Raw genomic sequence first — 17258 nt, 5'->3', positions numbered from 1 at the left:
CGCAGTCATTGAGAGTGCGAAGGATGCGCTCAGCGCGACCGTTCTGCTGCGAGGTGTACGGGCAAGTGAGACGAAAAATCGTGCCATGTGTGGTGAGAAGATTACGAACAGCGAGGTTGTCAAACTCCTTCCCGTTGTCTGTCTGCAACGCGAGAATGGGACGACCAAATTGCATGAGAACATAGGAGTAGAAGGCGGCGAGAGTGGATACAACATCCGACTTGCGGCGCAACGGGAAGGTCCACACATAGTGCGAAAAATCATCAAGTATGACAAGATAATAAAGAAAGCCCGTATTACTGGCAACAGGAGAGGTCCAAACATCACTATGAATTAACTCAAACGGGTATGATGCAACAAAAGAAGAAGCCCTAAATGGAAGGCGAGCATGTTTGCCGAGGCGACATGCATGACACGAGTGATCCTCGCTCTTATTACACGTGAAAGAAAAACTCCGAAGTATGTGGCGAAGGGTGGCAGGATTAGGATGACCCAAGCGAGCATGCCAAAGATCCACTCCGGTGGCGAGAGCGACAGGGGCGGCGGAAGTGGTGGAGGTGGCGGAGTGAACCGGGTAGAGCTCGTCGGGGCTGTCACATCGGTGGAGCACCATCCGCGTGCGAGCGTCCTTAACAGAAAAACCATATTCGTCAAATTCAACGGTAATCGATTTTTCACGTGTAAGAGAACGAACGGAAACAAGATTTTTAATAAGTTCAGGAGAAACTAGAATATTAGACATGGATATTGGAGTGGAGTTAGACGGAAAGTATTATGCATGACCAATATGGGTGATAGGAAGAGAAGAGCCGTCACCGACAGTGATGCGGTTGGAAGTGTGGATAGGATGGGCGGTGTGGAGGTTACCGGGGTACGCCGCCATGTGAGTGGTGGCGCCGCTGTCCATGTACCAATCGTTGCCGCCGGTGTAGCTGGACGGTGAAGGAGTGTTGTGGAGAGCCGCCAGAAGGGCCAGGTCCCACGGTACCGGCGGGAGGGGCGGTGCGGCCGTCAAGGGCAGCAACGGCGGCCCACCTGGCTGCGGCTGCTGGCCGTAGGGCGCCGCGTAGGGCGGCGACGCGGCGTAGAACGCCTGGTGTGGCTGTGGCCGGGCGCCGAGAAGTCCCGGGGCAGGGGCCCGAGGTACTGGCATGGAGTAGGCGTGCACAACGCCGGTCCATGGGTTCTGGCCGGCGTACCACGGGGCCGGCTGATAAGCCTGCTGCGGTGGGCGGGGTGCTCCTCCCTGAGCGCCGGCGCCCCCCTGCTTGCGGCCACCACGACGGCCGCCGCGACGACCCCCTCCCATTGGCCGCCGGCTGGGGCGGCGGGAAGGGGGCGGGCGGGAAGCCTGGTGGGAAGGCGGGCGCCGCCGGCTGTGGCGGCGTCGGGCGCGGCGGTGGCGGGGCTGGACCCCCGCGGGTGCCGGCGACGAGGGCTGTGTGGGTCGCGCGAGTCCGCGCCACCCGCATCCGGCGCTCCTCTAACTTGAGGTACGCGACCACCTTAGCGAAGGTAGGCTCTAGGATGAGGGTGAGGTTGGAGGCGGCGTTACCGAAATCCTCGTTGAGGCCATCGGAGAGGGTGCTGATGAGGAGCTCATCGCCGATCTTTTCCCCGAGATCACAGAGCTCATCGGCGAGCTTCTTGAGGCGCATGCAAAAGTCATCGATGGATGAGTCAAGTTGCTGGCACCCGTAAAACTCATTATAGAGCAGGACCTTGCGCTGCAGCCGGTTGTCGGTGAAGAGGCCGTTGAGCTTGGTCCAGACCGCATGGGCGTCGTCCTCGTCATCCACCACGGTGTGGAAGAGATCGCTGGAGATGGTGAGGTAGAACCAGCAGATGATGATGGCGTCGAGGATCATCCACTCCTCGTCGTTGACCATGAGCGCCGAGTCCACGGTGCCGTTCACGTGGCCGTGCAGGAGGTACTCACGAAACACAAGCGAAAAATATCGCTTCCAGACGGAGTAGGAGGCGGTGGATTGATCAAGTTTGATTGGGACGCGTTCGTGAATGTTAAGATCGCGGACGAAAGTGACATTGGGATCGGCGAAGGGGTTGGAAACGGTGGAGAAGGAGGAGCTCATGATGCTGCGAGAAGGGAGAGGGAAGGCGGCGGCTACGACACTGAGCGGCGGCGGCGGCACTGGGAAACGGCGGCGGCTGCTAGGTGGAGCGGCTCGTAGGCAACGATTGCGGGGGCAGCGAGCGGAGTTTAGCGATTGCGAGGGCAGCGCGCAGAGTTAACGATCGCGCGGGCGGGTTGGTGGCTAGTGATCTGGATTGGGACGAGGGCGCTGCGGGCTGGCGACTGCGAGTTGGCGGGCGGGATCGGGAGATAGCAGGCGGCGGCGGGCTAGGTTTAGGATCGGGAAGGGAAAACTGATACCACGTAGAATATGAGAATAGGTTGTGTAATCATAATATATTAATCGGTGCATCAGGTACATATATATAAATATATAGATGGGTCATAACCTCAAATATACAAAAAAAATAGAAGATGAACTTTACACACAAATATACACGTACACAATATACTCAACATGTACAACACCAACCCCGGCGGCATTTCCTAAACGGCGCCCGCTGCGCCTGTTTTAGCTGTTTTCACTAACGGGCGCATTTGGCCCATCTACGTTCTTTCTTCTGTTTTTATCCCGCAAAAAAAATAGAAACGCGTGGGTGGGATTCGATCCCTCGACCTACTATTTCAATGTATGCCGCACTAACCAACCGGCCAACCACAGCAGATATGTTCATTTGGGTCTTCTTCACCCTTTTGTTCATTATTCACTATTTTCTTCATTCTTTTTTCCTTTATCCTGTTCCTTTTTCTCCTTTGTTGGAACGGTTTTGTTCTTTTGTTCTTTTTATTTTTATTTGTTAAATGCGTGAGTTTTTTTTCAAAATCTGATGAACCTTTTCAAATCCGTGAACTGTTTTTTAAAATCGATGAACTGTTTTTCAAAATGGATGATCTTTTTTTCAAAATCGATGAACTCTTTTTCCAAATCAATGAACTTTTTTTTCAAATTGATGAACTCCTTTTCCAAATCGATGAACTTTTCTTCCAAATCGATGAACTCTTTTTCCAAATCGATGAACTCTTTTCAAAATTGATGAACTCTTTTCAAAATCGATGCACTTTTTTTTCAAAACCTATGAACTCTTTTTCAAAACCGATGAACTCTTTTTCCAAATCGATGAACTTATTTCCAAGTCGTGAACTTTTTTTCAAAATCGATGAACTCTTTTTCCAAATCAATGCACTTTTTTTTTCAAATTGATGATCTCTTTTTCCAAATCGATGAACTCTTTTTCAAAATTGATGAACTCCTTTTCCAAATCGGTGAACTCTTTTCAAAATCGACGAACTCTTTTTCCAAATCGATGACCTTTTTTTTCAAAACTGATGAACTCTTTTTCAAAACCGATGAACTCTTTTTCCAACTCGATGAACTTATTTCCAAGTCGTTGAACTTTTTTTTCAAAATCGATGAACTCTTTTCAAAACCTATGAGTTTTTTCAATTCGATAAACTCTTTCCAAAATCGATGAACTCTTTTTCTTTTTGAACTTTTGTGAACAGATGAACTTTTTCGTATTCTTGCCTTTTATTTTAATACGCGATTTTTTTTAAATATGTGAAGTTTCAATTTTTTCTTTTACATTAAAAAACACATTTCCATAATAGTTTTGAAATAATTCACGAATCAAAGTGCTACAGTAAACAATAGAACTGTGCAATTAATTGCACTGCCACGTATTCTTAAAAATGTTCGCTCCCTCAATTGATCGCTACCACACAGTTGTTGTGGTGGTTTGCCAAGGTCCTACGTTTTAATAGTGGTGCGAGTTCGATCCTCCACAGCGCTACTTTTTGTGTTATTTTTTCGCGCTGCCCACGAGCTAGCGAACGAAGATTTGCTGGGCCGGCCCAAGTAGCACTACCTTCGAGCGCCAGTAGTCAAAACCGGCGCTGAGAGCGCCGGTTAGGAGCTGCTGCCCCGCCTCAACGCGCCCAAGTGGCACAGCCCCATCTCCCTCTGCGTGGCCGGCGGTGCCCTCTACGCCATCAACAGGGCCAACTCGAGCAACTTCAAGGCCCTAGCTCGTCCACCGCAACGACCCCTCCTCTGGCGGCCTCGTCCACACGGGAAGGAGGAGGAGGAGGCGTGGTGCTGGCTGGATCTCCCGCCGCCGCCCTAACTCGACGCGCCGTGCCGCAGCACCATCCACTCTTACACGCTGCTCGAGGACGGCAAGACCATTTGCTTCTCCTCCGCCCCGGGCAGAAAAGGCGGATTCGGCACCTGCTGCTTCGACACGTCCGGCCATGTCTGGACCAAGCAGGGCGGCGACGCCTCGGCGCTGCCCTTCATCGGCCGCGCCCTGCACGTCCCCGAGCTCCACAACCTCTTCTTCGGCTTCCTCGACAGCAACCCGCACACCCTCTGCGCGGCGGAGCTCCCTTCCGCCGATCAAGACGGCGTCACTGCGCCGCCCAAGGTGCTGCACAAGTGGCGTGGCTTCTTGAGCCCTCCCTGGCCGAGCTGGTCGCTGATGAGTAGCAGCATGGTGTACCTCGGGGCCCGCAGGTTCTGCGTCGCCAAGCAGTTCCACATCTGCAACGGAGCCCTGGCTTGTATCTTCACGGGCGTGGAGGTAGTGAACGCGGAAGAAAATAATTCCAAGCTGCGGCTGATCAAGCACAAGTGTCGGGATTACATATACGAAGGCTGTGGCATTGAGTCTGTGTTCTAATTATTAACCGTACGTGCGTGTCGTCTATTCAGTTTCAAAGTTCAACACTCATGCATGTTGTTAATTTCTCATTTACATTGGATTGGGCTTCAGCATAAGAAATTCAGCTTCGGATTATGCTGTCCAATATACTCACCACTGAGTTTTATGGGTCGCTTTATCGTTTGTAATCCACTTCCTAACCAGCTCAACAAGTTGAGCACCTGTATATAGTACTATAACTATAAACAGGTAAAGTGCATATAGCCGAGCTTAACTGAACTTAAACGACAACTATCTCCTTCTGTCAGATGAAGATTCATAACTGAATTTTTGTACTTAGTATAAATAGCGTAAAATGTGTCAATGGTCAAGAATTTGGAAGTTTGACTTTGCCTTTGTTCAAAACAATAACTTTCATTAGCTGCTACTACTGGGTTCTAGGGACTGCGTGATGCGGGGCTTTGTGCACAAGCTCTACAGCTACAACGACACCCCGTGGATGGATTGGTTCCATCGTTGGGTACCCATCGGACCTCCGCACTTTCAAGTCACGGACTAGATATGTTTTCCTATGTGGTAGACTCAGAACTTCATTTTCTTGGAAATTATTCTTGGAAATCCTCCAAGCAAAGTCTTGCATCGACTTCCACAAAGCACTGGGTAAATCACAGCACTTGGGGCTTCGACAGATAATTGGGCACATTCAGCAAAGGTGTGGGATGAGCACTGTGTGTGTGCGCGTGCGTGCGTGGAATTGTTATGTTGAGACTTAGGGAGAAGCAAGGTTTTGGAGGAGAAACTTCACAAACTCATTGTTGAAATCTCGGTCCCGACCGAGTACTCAACTTGATAGTTGAGTGAATTATACTCCTTTTCCCTTAACTAAGTTTCCGGGTGTCTATCACTTAAGAATTTTGACGAGGCAATCCATGCAAAACAACTATGTATACTATATGCTCTTTCTTCATATTTTTCCCCACTGAGTTTTTTCCGGAGTTTTAAAGCATGGGTATTGGGATAACTGCCCAAAAAGGGTGTTGGGAAACTTGAACCTATGGTGGAGCCCATTAATAATGAAGTGCCCCACCGGCCCTTTATAGATCAAGTCCCTAAAGTTAATATTAAAACGGACACTTATCCTTTATTCCTAGTCTACTACCCCTATAAAAGAAAGAGAGGACGAAGAACCAGACAATCACAACCATCCATCATCAACATCTAATGATCCTTAATTCTTTGATGTTTAACGCTGCAAGCCAGGCAGTAAGGCAACAAACCATCTATCGTTAATCCAGCCCTCCTCGCTGTTAAAAAAAAGAACCAAACCGTCCGCACGACCCCCTCTCGCCCCCGACCTCTCGTCCCCTCCTCCTCCCGCGCCGTTCGCCGCCCCGCGCCAGGTCGCCGCCGGAGCCACCGGAGCCCGCGCCCTTCCCCGAGGCGCCGCAGGTCGCCGCCGGAGCCGCCCCGCCCCGCGCCCTTCGCCGAGCCGCCGCTGGTCTGGAGCCGCCGCAGGTCGCGCCGACGACGCCGACGAACCCGCCCAAAGCTGGATCCGCTGCGGGTCGCGTCGGAGCCGCCAGCACCCGCCGCAGGTCGCGCCGCCGCGGGTCGCCACCGCCCTTGGCCGCAGTCCCTTGTCCGCAGTTCGCCCCTGGAGCCGGAGCCTCCTTCGCCCCACGCCCTTCGCAGCAGGTCGCCCCCGTCGCACCTTGGCCCTTTTCTTTTTTAAATGAGCTGAATTGGAACACGGATATGTACTACTCTAACTTCTGTTCAGAAGAATTCTGATGCATCCAAATAGCATAATAGGTTAACAATATATGTTCTCTATTGAAACCATGGTCGTGCATATTCAGAAGCTATATTGATTTCTTGATTTTCTTAGAATCGTTTTGTTGAATAATTTTGTTTTGTGAATAATTTGAAAGGCGTATCGAGGATGGTTGGCATTCAATCAGTCTCATATTTGTTTCTTTGATCCTTTTCTTTTTTTATTGTTATAGACTATCGTTGCAATTTAACCTTAATTTGTATCCACTTCCGCTACAGAGCCTATCATTGTATTTTAACTTGGATTTGTTGTTCGGTGAATCATCCTTATGGATTGAACTAAGCTTGCCCCTATCATATGTTTTTATCCAGAACTATGTCATAGTTTCCCTTTAATTGCATCAATTTTTAGTGTCTCAGATAACTCCACTATTAATCCAGGTTGGAAAACTATCAGGAAACATAAAAACCCAACTCATCTTTTCCTCGCAGATTCATAACCAACCAGGCACAGATTCTTTTTGGTCCTGCTTATAGACTTGCTACTGCAGCTGGCTCCTAGACACCTTGCCAAATGCACCTCCGGAATAAGTATAGCTGCACACGTATAACCCTTCAGAAGCACATGATGTTTGTTGGTTTGTTCATTATTGTTCCTCCATTTTTTGGATAGACTTTGAGTGATGCTACAAGCTACATCATCAGATCGCTCATTCGCAGATAAAAAGAAAATACCATCATTGGTTCTAAATGTACATGATTTTTTTAAAATGCCTGCTCTATAAGAAAAGTAAATTTCCCACGCCTATCATTGTATTTTTTAAAATTTTTTAAATTGCCCGTGCCTTTCATTTGATTGATGTTCTGAAGATGCTTACTCAGGTCCAGGTTCCCCGATGATGTGCAGAATTGAGCTTCTCAATATTGAACGAATATTGCATGACAAATCTGCATAACAACTCATAATATGCCTCTGTAGACAGCATGCAGAAAACCAACAGTCCAGGTTCTCCAATGATATACGGCATTTAGGCAATCTCACTAAGAATAATTTATATCTTCTTTTTTTGCCTTCCCCCTAACAACGCATACTTTATTTCTACAGGTTCAGAACATTGGCACTCATCGGCATCTACAACATCTAAGGTCCTTTTCGTCACATATTCATATTTACTTGAGTTTGTGCTTACTTTGTTCGCAACATTTAAGAATTGAGCTTCTCAAAATTGCATGAATATTGCATGACAAATCTGCATAACAACTCATAATATGCCTCTGTAGCATCGTTTTTGTCATCCTACTGATGTAGGATGTTCCCCATTTTTTTAACATGCCACAGATGAGGAATCATCGTCCGCATGCGTTACGATCAGGGGATCGTTCCCCATTTAAAGATCCGACGAATACACCTACTCATGAGACTGCAAACCAGACACATTCTTCTTCATCACTCGATGTGCCACGAACTCCATTGAGCAACATAACCAACTCAGTTGTTAATCAAGATGGTGAAAAACCAAAAAGTGGTAAAAATTGGTATGCACGAATGTCCGATGAGAAGAGAGCGGAGTACAACCAGAAGCGGCGCATGGCCCGAGCACACAAGGTTGCATCTGTTGATGGATTAAAGGTAAGAAAAAGTGGCAGAAAAGAAGCCAAAGGGGTTGGGGACAAGTTGGAAGGATTGTTTATGCACACCCTGCTGATGGTGAGAGGTACTTCCTGAGAGTGCTTCTAAATCATATAAGAGGTGCCACTTCATATGAGGATTTGAGAACCGTAAATGGATGGCTTTGCTCGACCTTCAGGGAAGCGTGTGAGCTCATGGGCCTAATAGAGACTGACAAATCTCTTGACGACTGCTTGACTGAGTCTGCTACTTTCCAGATGCCATATGCTCTAAGAAGGTTTTTTGCAACTATTCTTGTGTATTGCGAGGCGACCAACATCCGTGCATTGTGGGAGAAGCATTTGGAGTCAATGTCTGAGGATTATCGTCGTACCCAGTCCAACCGGGCTGAACTGGAAAGATGGTCCTTAGAGACATCCGGGATTTGGTTCATTCGATGGGCAAAGATATCTAGGAGATTGTGATTTGTTTCATTCAGCATGCACGGGTCTAACATAGAGGATGCCAGGAAATAATTGATGAGTTGTTGTCTGTCACCCTCATTCCTCACTTTATCTTTGGTATGATGCATGATATTTTCTGTCAACATGTTCAGGACTTAGCAATCCTTTAGCTCAAGCAGCTAAATTGTGCTCTGTTGTCAGTGTGACCATATAGGCACAACACATCATGATTCTTTGATTTTCATGATACATGATGGCTCATGTCGTGCATTTTTTTCCTAGGATTTCACTAATGAGGTTGACATTTCTGGATGATTTTCTACCTGTACAAACTTACCTGTGTATCAACCATGAAGGTCAACTATTTTGATGTTTGTCTATGCATCATATGTTCTACGGTTGACCGCTATGCTCCCAGGATGCACTCAAAATACTCATATATTTGTTTCCCAGATTATTATCAATCCAAGGATCAAAGAAGAAAAAAAGGGACATAGCAAAATTGACTTTAGAGAGCTGGACCATGATCTACAAAAATGATCACAGTTAGGGCAGAAGAATGATGAAGCCCCGTGCTTTCCTAACCCCGTGGTCCCTTCTCACCTGGCTAAGGTAGAAAACATTAATCATGTTTTCATTGTTTGTATATATTTCTGTGATTGCTGAAGGTAAGGCAAAGAGTTGTTGTAGGCATGAAATTTGTGAAGTTTGTAATGACTAGAGATTTCAGCAACGGTCATGGTTACAAAATTTCATCTTGGTCACTTCATATGCTTAACTTTTTTTTAAGATAATGGAAGATTGTTTTTCCGTCCTCTGCATCGTTCCAACTAAACATGTTTATTTTTGCTTGACCTTGGATCCTACTAATTTGTTATACAACCCTGTTTCTCTTGTGCTAACTCTTCATATCAAATTCCTTTTACATACTATGCAGTTATGATTTATCTGCACAGTAACCCAACCTGTCTTCCTTCCAGTTACAGCTGCTATCTCTGTTTGTCTCGTGCATATTTTGAAGTATAGTGCTTTGGTTGATTACAACTATGTACCATTCTTTCACTATTTCAGAGAAGATCATGTGGACATTTAGGGATAAGATGGAAGGGAGGTAGTTCCCTATCTGGAACTGTTTAACGTCTGCTATTTCATCAGACTAATAAACAAAGGTATGACTGGTATTTCTAAGAAACGGAGGTCCATGTGGGACACAAGATAAATTTCTCCTGCTATTGTTGAGACCAATGAAGATGGGTCTCCTCCTAAGTACATAGATAATCGCCGTAAAAATTGCTCTCCAGCCTCTGCTCCTCCATCGAACTATTAACATGCCATGTTTATTTATTTTCCCATAATATGTCTCATCTACTTGCAGCCATGGAATATTCGCATATCTTCACTACAAAACGTGACCAAGATGGAAGAGGCCCTCCTACAAGCTTTGCTGCATGTATCTATTCCTTTTGATTTTTATGTTGCTTGTAAGACAACTGCCCAACTAGCATTTATAATTTCTTGTGGATTTACATGGTGTGCATGAAATTTCTCTTACATGCAAACTTGTATACTTGAAAATCAGGGTTCTATGCATTACTAACTAGAATCCGGGGATTTTGTTTTGTTTTGAACACAATCAAATCAATTAGTTTTCCAATGTTTACCCTTGTTTTTATCCGACACTATTTCTTCTGGCATTTAGACATGAAATGTTCGGGACTGGACTATAAAAGAGATGAAAGAGGGGATACTTTGGAGAACGATTGTGCATGTTGCTTCTCAAGTTTAGCTTGTGAATTTTAGTGTTGAGATATTTTTGTGAAGAATAAACTAATGATTAACATGTCGAGAGCATCTTGACTGTGCACATAAAAAATGATAAGCTGGGTCAATGACTGGGAGAATTATGGTTTTATGTTATCCTGTGTCATATCTCATATTTGTGTACCAAAAATGAACATCCAATATTCCACATAATGGAAATTCTTCCTATTTGTGACCGTAGTCGTAAAGATTTTTTTCTACTACACACCGACTACTTGAAATCTATCATTTGTTTATAGAAGTATAATTTTGTTGATTTTATATAACAATTGCCTCTTAACGGAGATGAACAGAGAAACATCTTCTAACGGTTGTACGTGCATTGCACATGCACGCTTACTAGTTATATAAAGTGGAGAGTCTCCATTTTAAATAAAATTGATGACTCATTAATAAATACAACCCTCCACTCCTAGTTATATAAGCGGACCCTCTCCTTACCAATTGACTTTCCGTTCCTTCACGTGATCGGTTATTTCTTCTACGTCTACGCGACTACCGTACCACTTCCCTTGGACTGGACTGGCTGGCAAAGCTTGCGGGGCAGTTATTTCGCTTCTCTCTCTCCTTGTTGAGGATTCAAAATACTTGTAAGTAGGAGGAGTGTCATCACCATGCCACATTGCCACCGGTTTGACCAATGAACGGTTGAATGGCCGGCTTGCATCACATGTTGCGTTTGATTTACAACTCCCGTTACACGTATGTAGGAAGTACCATATTCCATCGTCTCCCGACATTCGCATCCAGTAGGTAGAGTACAACCTGGTTAATTGGCTACTAGGATTTTGTTTCCTCGACCAAGATGGTGGGCATATTGAAAGAAATAGAGAAACAATTACATATGTTAGAAAACTTTACAAAAAAGAAGTTTGGGCGCCCTGAGGTGTCTAACATTTATTTAGATATAGAAAATACTAGAGCTATCTATCCAGAAGCTCCTGACAAATTGGTTTTAAGCACCATTCATCATAAAAACAAATGGCTCTTGTTTTTAAAGTTGACTTTGAAAAGGCGTATGATAATGTTAAGTGGCCTTTTGTTTTGCAACGCACAACATGATGGGTCTTCCAAGAAAATGGGTTGATTGGGTTATGTCTATCATTAGGGGGGGGGGGGGGGGGTGGCACCATTAAAGTTAATAATGATGGTCTTTTTTCCCTACACACAAAGGTCCGAGACAGGGAGATTCTCTATCCCGTTTGAACTTTGATATGGTTGTTGATTCTTTCGCCATGATTATGGATAGGGCTAGATAAAATGGGTTGATTAAAGGTTTGCTAGAAGATAACACTCAAGAGTGTTAACATGCTACAATATGCAGATGACATCATCTTCTTGCAAGATGATTTTGACGGTGCTCATAATTCAAAATTTATTTTGTGTCTGTTTGAGAAAATGTCAGGGTTGAATTAATTATTACTAGTAAGCTTGCACGTGCAATGCACGTCTCAACTAATGTTTTTTAGAGATATACATCTACTCCCAATCAAATACACCTTGTATGCATGGATCATAAGTACTTGATGGCCGTGTGATAAAATGACAAGAACAAAAAACAACCAAGGTAATAGTCATCATATGATATAGTACCATATTTTCCAAGTTAGCATGGGAGGTCCAAAACCACGTTTCCAGGCTCTTACAACTACTGAGAGTTAGGTTTAAAGGCGTTGAATGCCATTTTGTTTACTCTATACAAATAGAAATCATTAATGGTGCTTTCAAAAACTCTGAGATCATAAACTACACAAATCCATAATTATATGTGTGAACCTCATCTATTTTGGGGGCAATGTTGCAAATTTCAATTTATACATTTTCTCCCCAAGAGAATTTACAAAGGTATGCGTAACAAGACAACATCAATGTTGGATTCAGCAATGTCAGATGCCAAGAATCACTCATACATTTCAAAGGCAATATTATTTCCAACCAAATGGAATGCACGCTGGCTGGCTTATTTTACCATGGAGATGAATTCATCCAGATTCTTGTAGACCATCCATTACTTTGTTTTGCCTGCAATTCTGGTATTTACAAGTACAACACCATCCAGCACGATGAACATGCACATAACAGAAGTAAAAGACAAGTTGAGAGTTGTACATTTCAATCTGAAAAATGATATTTTATCTATTTTTTAGAAGATTCCTTTGTAGTTTATTTTTCTTGTTTAGTAAAAGTAAGTAGGAAGACAAGATTATGGTGGATTTGTTTTTTTTCTGTGTCCTCGTGGACTGGAGTGATAAAATGGTTTCTTTCGTTTTAACCACAAAAATATTATTTCGCAAAAAAGAAAAACTAAAATGTTACTTGAGCACACTGTTTTATTTGGCCAAAAATGACAATAAGTAGCAGAGCATGAATAATGAACAAAGAGAATACAATGAAACGAGCTAGACCTGACGCAATCAATTGCAACAAGATCCACATGCTGATTCTGAACCAACTTATTTTTGTATTTTTATTTTTTTGAGAACTTATTTGGAGGCACCTAATTCATACAGAGAGCCAGAGCATATATGCAAATTAGTTATTACTTTTAGGGATAACATTTTGCCACAACCGATGAGTTGAGTTGTCTTACCATACCACCACAACAGCAACTTGGACTCCATTTGCACAAACCTCCATTGGAAGATAGTTGGGTTTCTGCTCTGTAACTTGCAGGCAGGGGAGAAAATTGCAAGGTAGTTGCAGCTTGTAAGTTTCTCTGAAGTACTCGCTCACACTCTTGGTTTCGCCAGTCGATAATTCGGTGGACGACCTCAACTCTCACACCCCTGAGGGCCTTCTTAATCTGCAGCGGAATGTGAAAACAAAACCTACCATACCACCACAGCAGCAACTTGGTCGCGATACATTTGATTCCGAAAATGTGCATACCTTAAGATAGTCAAGTCATGAATGCCACAAATGAGATCTCTCTTGTCAAGAACCTCCCCAATGAAATTAGTCAGCGACACAGCTCAAACGAAAGTCGTCGATGACATGTCTGCAATCCAAAATTCGAAATACATTTATTGGCAAGTAAGAATATTTTCCCATCATTCATGCATCCTGGCATAGCATGTTGCAGGTAAGTGGAAACAGAATGCAAGGAATACATGTCACAGACCTATGTTGAGGGAACAATCCACTGCAGGTAGGTCTGATGCTCTGGCAGAACCCGTTCCATCCTTCGATACCCTGGCCTAACTTGATGGGTTCCTCAATGGTCCGCGAGAACAAAGACTGGCCTACCAGGATGAACGTGTGGCGCACAGGTGACAACAAGTCCCCAACAAATAAGAAAAGCATGCAAAATGATCGATAACAATTAACCACACAAAGGGCGGAGCGCGGTTGTTACCCCATGCCATTGCGTTCGTTGAGCACAATGTTGCGCAACACAATGTCGAGCACCTGCAAAGGTCATGAAAAAATGTGGCTACATAAGGATAGGAAATGAGAAAAACATGATAAGATGGTTGCTGGATTAGCGTCAAGTGTTCAGACTTGGTTGCAAGTCCGCTGATTTACACCAAGCTATGGTCTCCACATTAATCAATTCATCCAACGTCCATCACTATGTATTAGTCTGTGTTGAGTTCTCTGGAACACAGGTCCAGGAAAGTATAAGGTAATTTACTCATAAGAATTTGGCTCTACTAAGATACCTAGATTCTATTTGCTTTCTTCAAGGTCCAGAACTTGCAGTCATAGACTCAGTAGTTGTTGTAACTTCTAGTTGATACCTATGACTACTCTGTCTACTCTTGATCTTTGATAGAAGGACAGATTGTGGTGGTATCCAGGATTATGCTATTCTTGTAACATAGAACAACTTCGAAAATCTTAAAGGTAAATCAAATGGTTCACATTTTTAGAGTGAGTTTAGTATCATAATATCATATGATAAGTAGAATAACATCTTCAATGCAAAAATAACCAAGAAGAAGACATTCCATTCTCACTAAATATATGAAGGTGATAAGCTCTCCATCTAGCTCCAGAAGGCGACTGACTGTCTCTGCCCAAGCCAGCCTCAGCCTCATTCACGGATCAAGTGCATAAAAGAACCTGTGTGAATTAATAAAGGTGATCTAAACTGCCTCCAGAACAACAAATAAGCAAGATAAGTTGACACGTACATATAATCGAAAGACGTCAAATGGTTCACTTGGTCTCCACTTGATGAAATCAGTAACCAGTAAAGTAAAAAAAATCTGCATTTGTTCGGATGATGATCACTGCAGCGCCTGCACCGGCATGTCCATGGAGATCCCGGCCATGAGCATCTGCAGCTGTTGCAGGCTAACCAGAGTGGTGCGCTCGATGGTCCCCTTGAACTTGCATTCCCTCCTGCAAACATATATGTTATGGGGAAACTGATCACCTCATCTTGTCATGTCGTGCGGCACACTGACTGGCTAACTCAGTTTACCTTTGCTCAGATGGACCTGGCTTGTTGTCAGGTAAGGTGACCTCAAACTCCTTCGTACTGAACGGCAGCTCGCCGACAGTGTACAGGCTCTTGCGGCCTCCTTGGTAGTACCCACGGACATGGCCGCCATCGCGGGTGCGGGCGGGGGCTCAGGCGGCACTGGCGGGGACGGGCCTAGCGGGCAAGCGGCCGGGTGCCAAGCAATTGAAACATCATTATAGCACGTTCAAATAGTAGTAGAACAATTTGGAATAGTTGTGCTTGAAAACTCACAACTGAAACTAAAGTTAACACGTAAAACCAAAAAGTGAAATAACAAATAGATGCAATCAAGCTGAGCACTATATATGTTACCGAGGGTGTATACTTTACTAAGCGTGTGAAATGACAAATAGATGAAATCAATCAAACCGAGCAGTATATAATTTACTGAGGGTGTATGCTTTTACTGAGTGTGTGAAATCAATCAAATTGTATAACATTCATGCCTACAAAGGTGACACATAGTTGCCCCAATTTCTTTCCTGCGGCAGTAATAAGAGAATAATTCATGGCCGATCTTATACTTTGCATAGAGACAATGTGTTTGAAATCACTACTCAACCTCTTGAAGATAACGGGGAAGCTTGTGAATTATATTAAGCTAACAATTGAAGATGCAACAAATGAGTAGCATTGTGCTTAATGGCACTGACAATTGAGAGGCCCTGTCCTCAATCTTGTATAGATGAATATAGACGAAGAAAAAAAGAGAGAGCAGACCGGAGGATTCAGTTTGCATGTCCAGCAGGCAGCAACATCTGGACCGGAGGCCACGGCGTAGGAGTCGGCAGTAAGCAACCCCAACCCCAACCCCAGGGCAGCGCCGGCAGTCCCAGGCCGAGGCGTCGGGGGCGTGCTGCTGCGCCCCCCCCCCCCCCCCCCCCTGCGGAGGGTGGGGGGGCGAGCGGGCAGGTGCGGGCGGCACCGGCGCGGGCAGAGCGGGTGAGCGGCGGCTACGCGAGGCGGGGGCGGGCCGAGCGGGCGAGCGGCGAGCGGCGGCTGCACGAGCGTGGGAGCGGTTCCCAGCGTAAGGCGTGGGGTTTCTTTTTTTGCGTGGGGGTTTCTGTTCGTGGGGGTTGGATTAGCGAGCGATTAGGGGTAGTAGATTAATTAAGTAATGGCATGGTGGGTAATTAAAGCGTAAAACACGTTTAGTATGCTGGAGGGATGTAGACCATCAGATTGCATGTTTCGATGGATAGGATGACCTGGTTCTCCGCCCTCTCTTTCTAGTGGTAGTAGAGTATATAGTAGATAAAAGTGAGTTTTTTTCTATTTGGTAAGGTTTACTACTGCAGAAACATGCATTGCAAGCGGTTCTCGTACATGACCCACAGGCGGTTGTCAATTCTGCCTGTAGGCCAGTGTTACTAATACTCGTGGCCGAGCAGGCAGTTTTAGAAGACGACGGTGGAAATCCATCCCCTGCATGTCGTTCCTTGTTCAAAACCGTCTCCAATGAGCTTTACACGATTAAAAAAATAACTAGCCGGCCGGCTGGCCACGCGCATGCCTGCCCGACTGGTTGCCGCCATCCGTCCTTGATCGTCCATCACCAGCCACACGCCTGCCCGACTGGTTGCCGCCATCCATCGCTGTCTGCACGCCAGCCCAACCAGGTCATGACTACATCATAGTCTAGAAAGAAATATAAAACCCCATCAGCTCAAAAGAGTAACTAGGTGCACGTACAAAGCTACAAATGACATAAGTTTGACAGTTACATACTTACATGTACATATCAAACCAAAGAAAAGTTGAGATTCCATTTGACAAACATGAAGAAATTTTGCGTGATTCCAATTCCTAACATAAAATCTAAAGGACCATTTTCTTATTAACTTAAGGTTAATTAAATGTTTGATGAAACACAAAACCACCAGGCCAGCCTCAATTTATGAGACCTTCACGTTTTAACCAAAGAAAGGTAACCACTAACATCGACTCCAATTCGCAACTAGGCTAATTGGCATATAAAGAATCCAAACAATACAAATCAAAACTAAAGGCAAAATAGAACACAAATAAAAACTAAAGGCAAAACATGGCTAACTTTGAAGCATGTGTATAATGTGATCATCGATTATCTAGAGAGATTCAGTGGCAAGAATGCGTTGAATCACATTCTCATAGTTCTCTTTGATTTTCTAAACAAGCTAAAAACAATAGATAAGTTATGTTTGATCGAATCTCCTAAGAAAATCAATTTGGCTTTTTTGGTCTGTTTGTACTAAGCTTTTTTTACTTTCCCAGAACTGAGTTTTTTCCTTTATTTGCTGTTCTTTTATACATCATTCAATATTTTATCTTAAATACTATTTCAAGTATATATCCAACAAATTTAGTAACAAACTCATGCTCATGC

At 44.6% G+C, this 17258-nt stretch overlaps 2 long non-coding RNA genes and 1 pseudogene across 4 annotated transcripts; 2 read left to right on the top strand and 1 right to left on the bottom strand.

Annotated features, from left to right (window-relative positions):
* The first annotated feature begins 3784 nt into the window (after positions 1-3784).
* On the top strand, positions 3785-4890 carry LOC147987796 (uncharacterized; annotated as a pseudogene).
* Positions 4891-6074: 1184 nt separating this feature from the next.
* Positions 6075-10261, top strand: LOC147987795 (uncharacterized). 2 transcript variants are annotated; one of them, XR_015617723.1, is made up of 8 exons: positions 6075-6450; positions 7411-7534; positions 7634-7674; positions 7868-8718; positions 8884-8957; positions 9055-9213; positions 9673-9770; positions 9977-10261. It is a non-coding gene; the product is annotated as an uncharacterized LOC147987795 (long non-coding RNA). The 2 variants fall into 2 exon arrangements; XR_015617722.1 differs by having other exon boundaries at positions 7868-8957.
* A 1592-nt stretch (positions 10262-11853) lies between these two features.
* Positions 11854-15776, bottom strand: LOC125540398 (uncharacterized). Of its 2 annotated transcripts, XR_007297289.2 has the most exons (6): positions 15614-15776; positions 14852-15025; positions 14559-14769; positions 13778-14487; positions 13544-13664; positions 11854-13420 (listed from the first exon to the last, which is right to left on the bottom strand). It is a non-coding gene; the product is annotated as an uncharacterized LOC125540398 (long non-coding RNA). The 2 variants fall into 2 exon arrangements; XR_007297287.2 differs by having other exon boundaries at positions 13544-14487.
* Positions 15777-17258: the final 1482 nt, after the last annotated feature.

The sequence above is a fragment of the Triticum urartu genome, chromosome 2A, assembly GCF_056163025.1.
Source record: "Triticum urartu cultivar PI428250 chromosome 2A, HENAU_Tu73, whole genome shotgun sequence".
NCBI lineage: Eukaryota > Viridiplantae > Streptophyta > Magnoliopsida > Poales > Poaceae > Triticum > Triticum urartu.
Note: the sequence above shows the minus strand (reverse complement) of the source record. Positions and strands in the feature narration are given on the sequence as shown.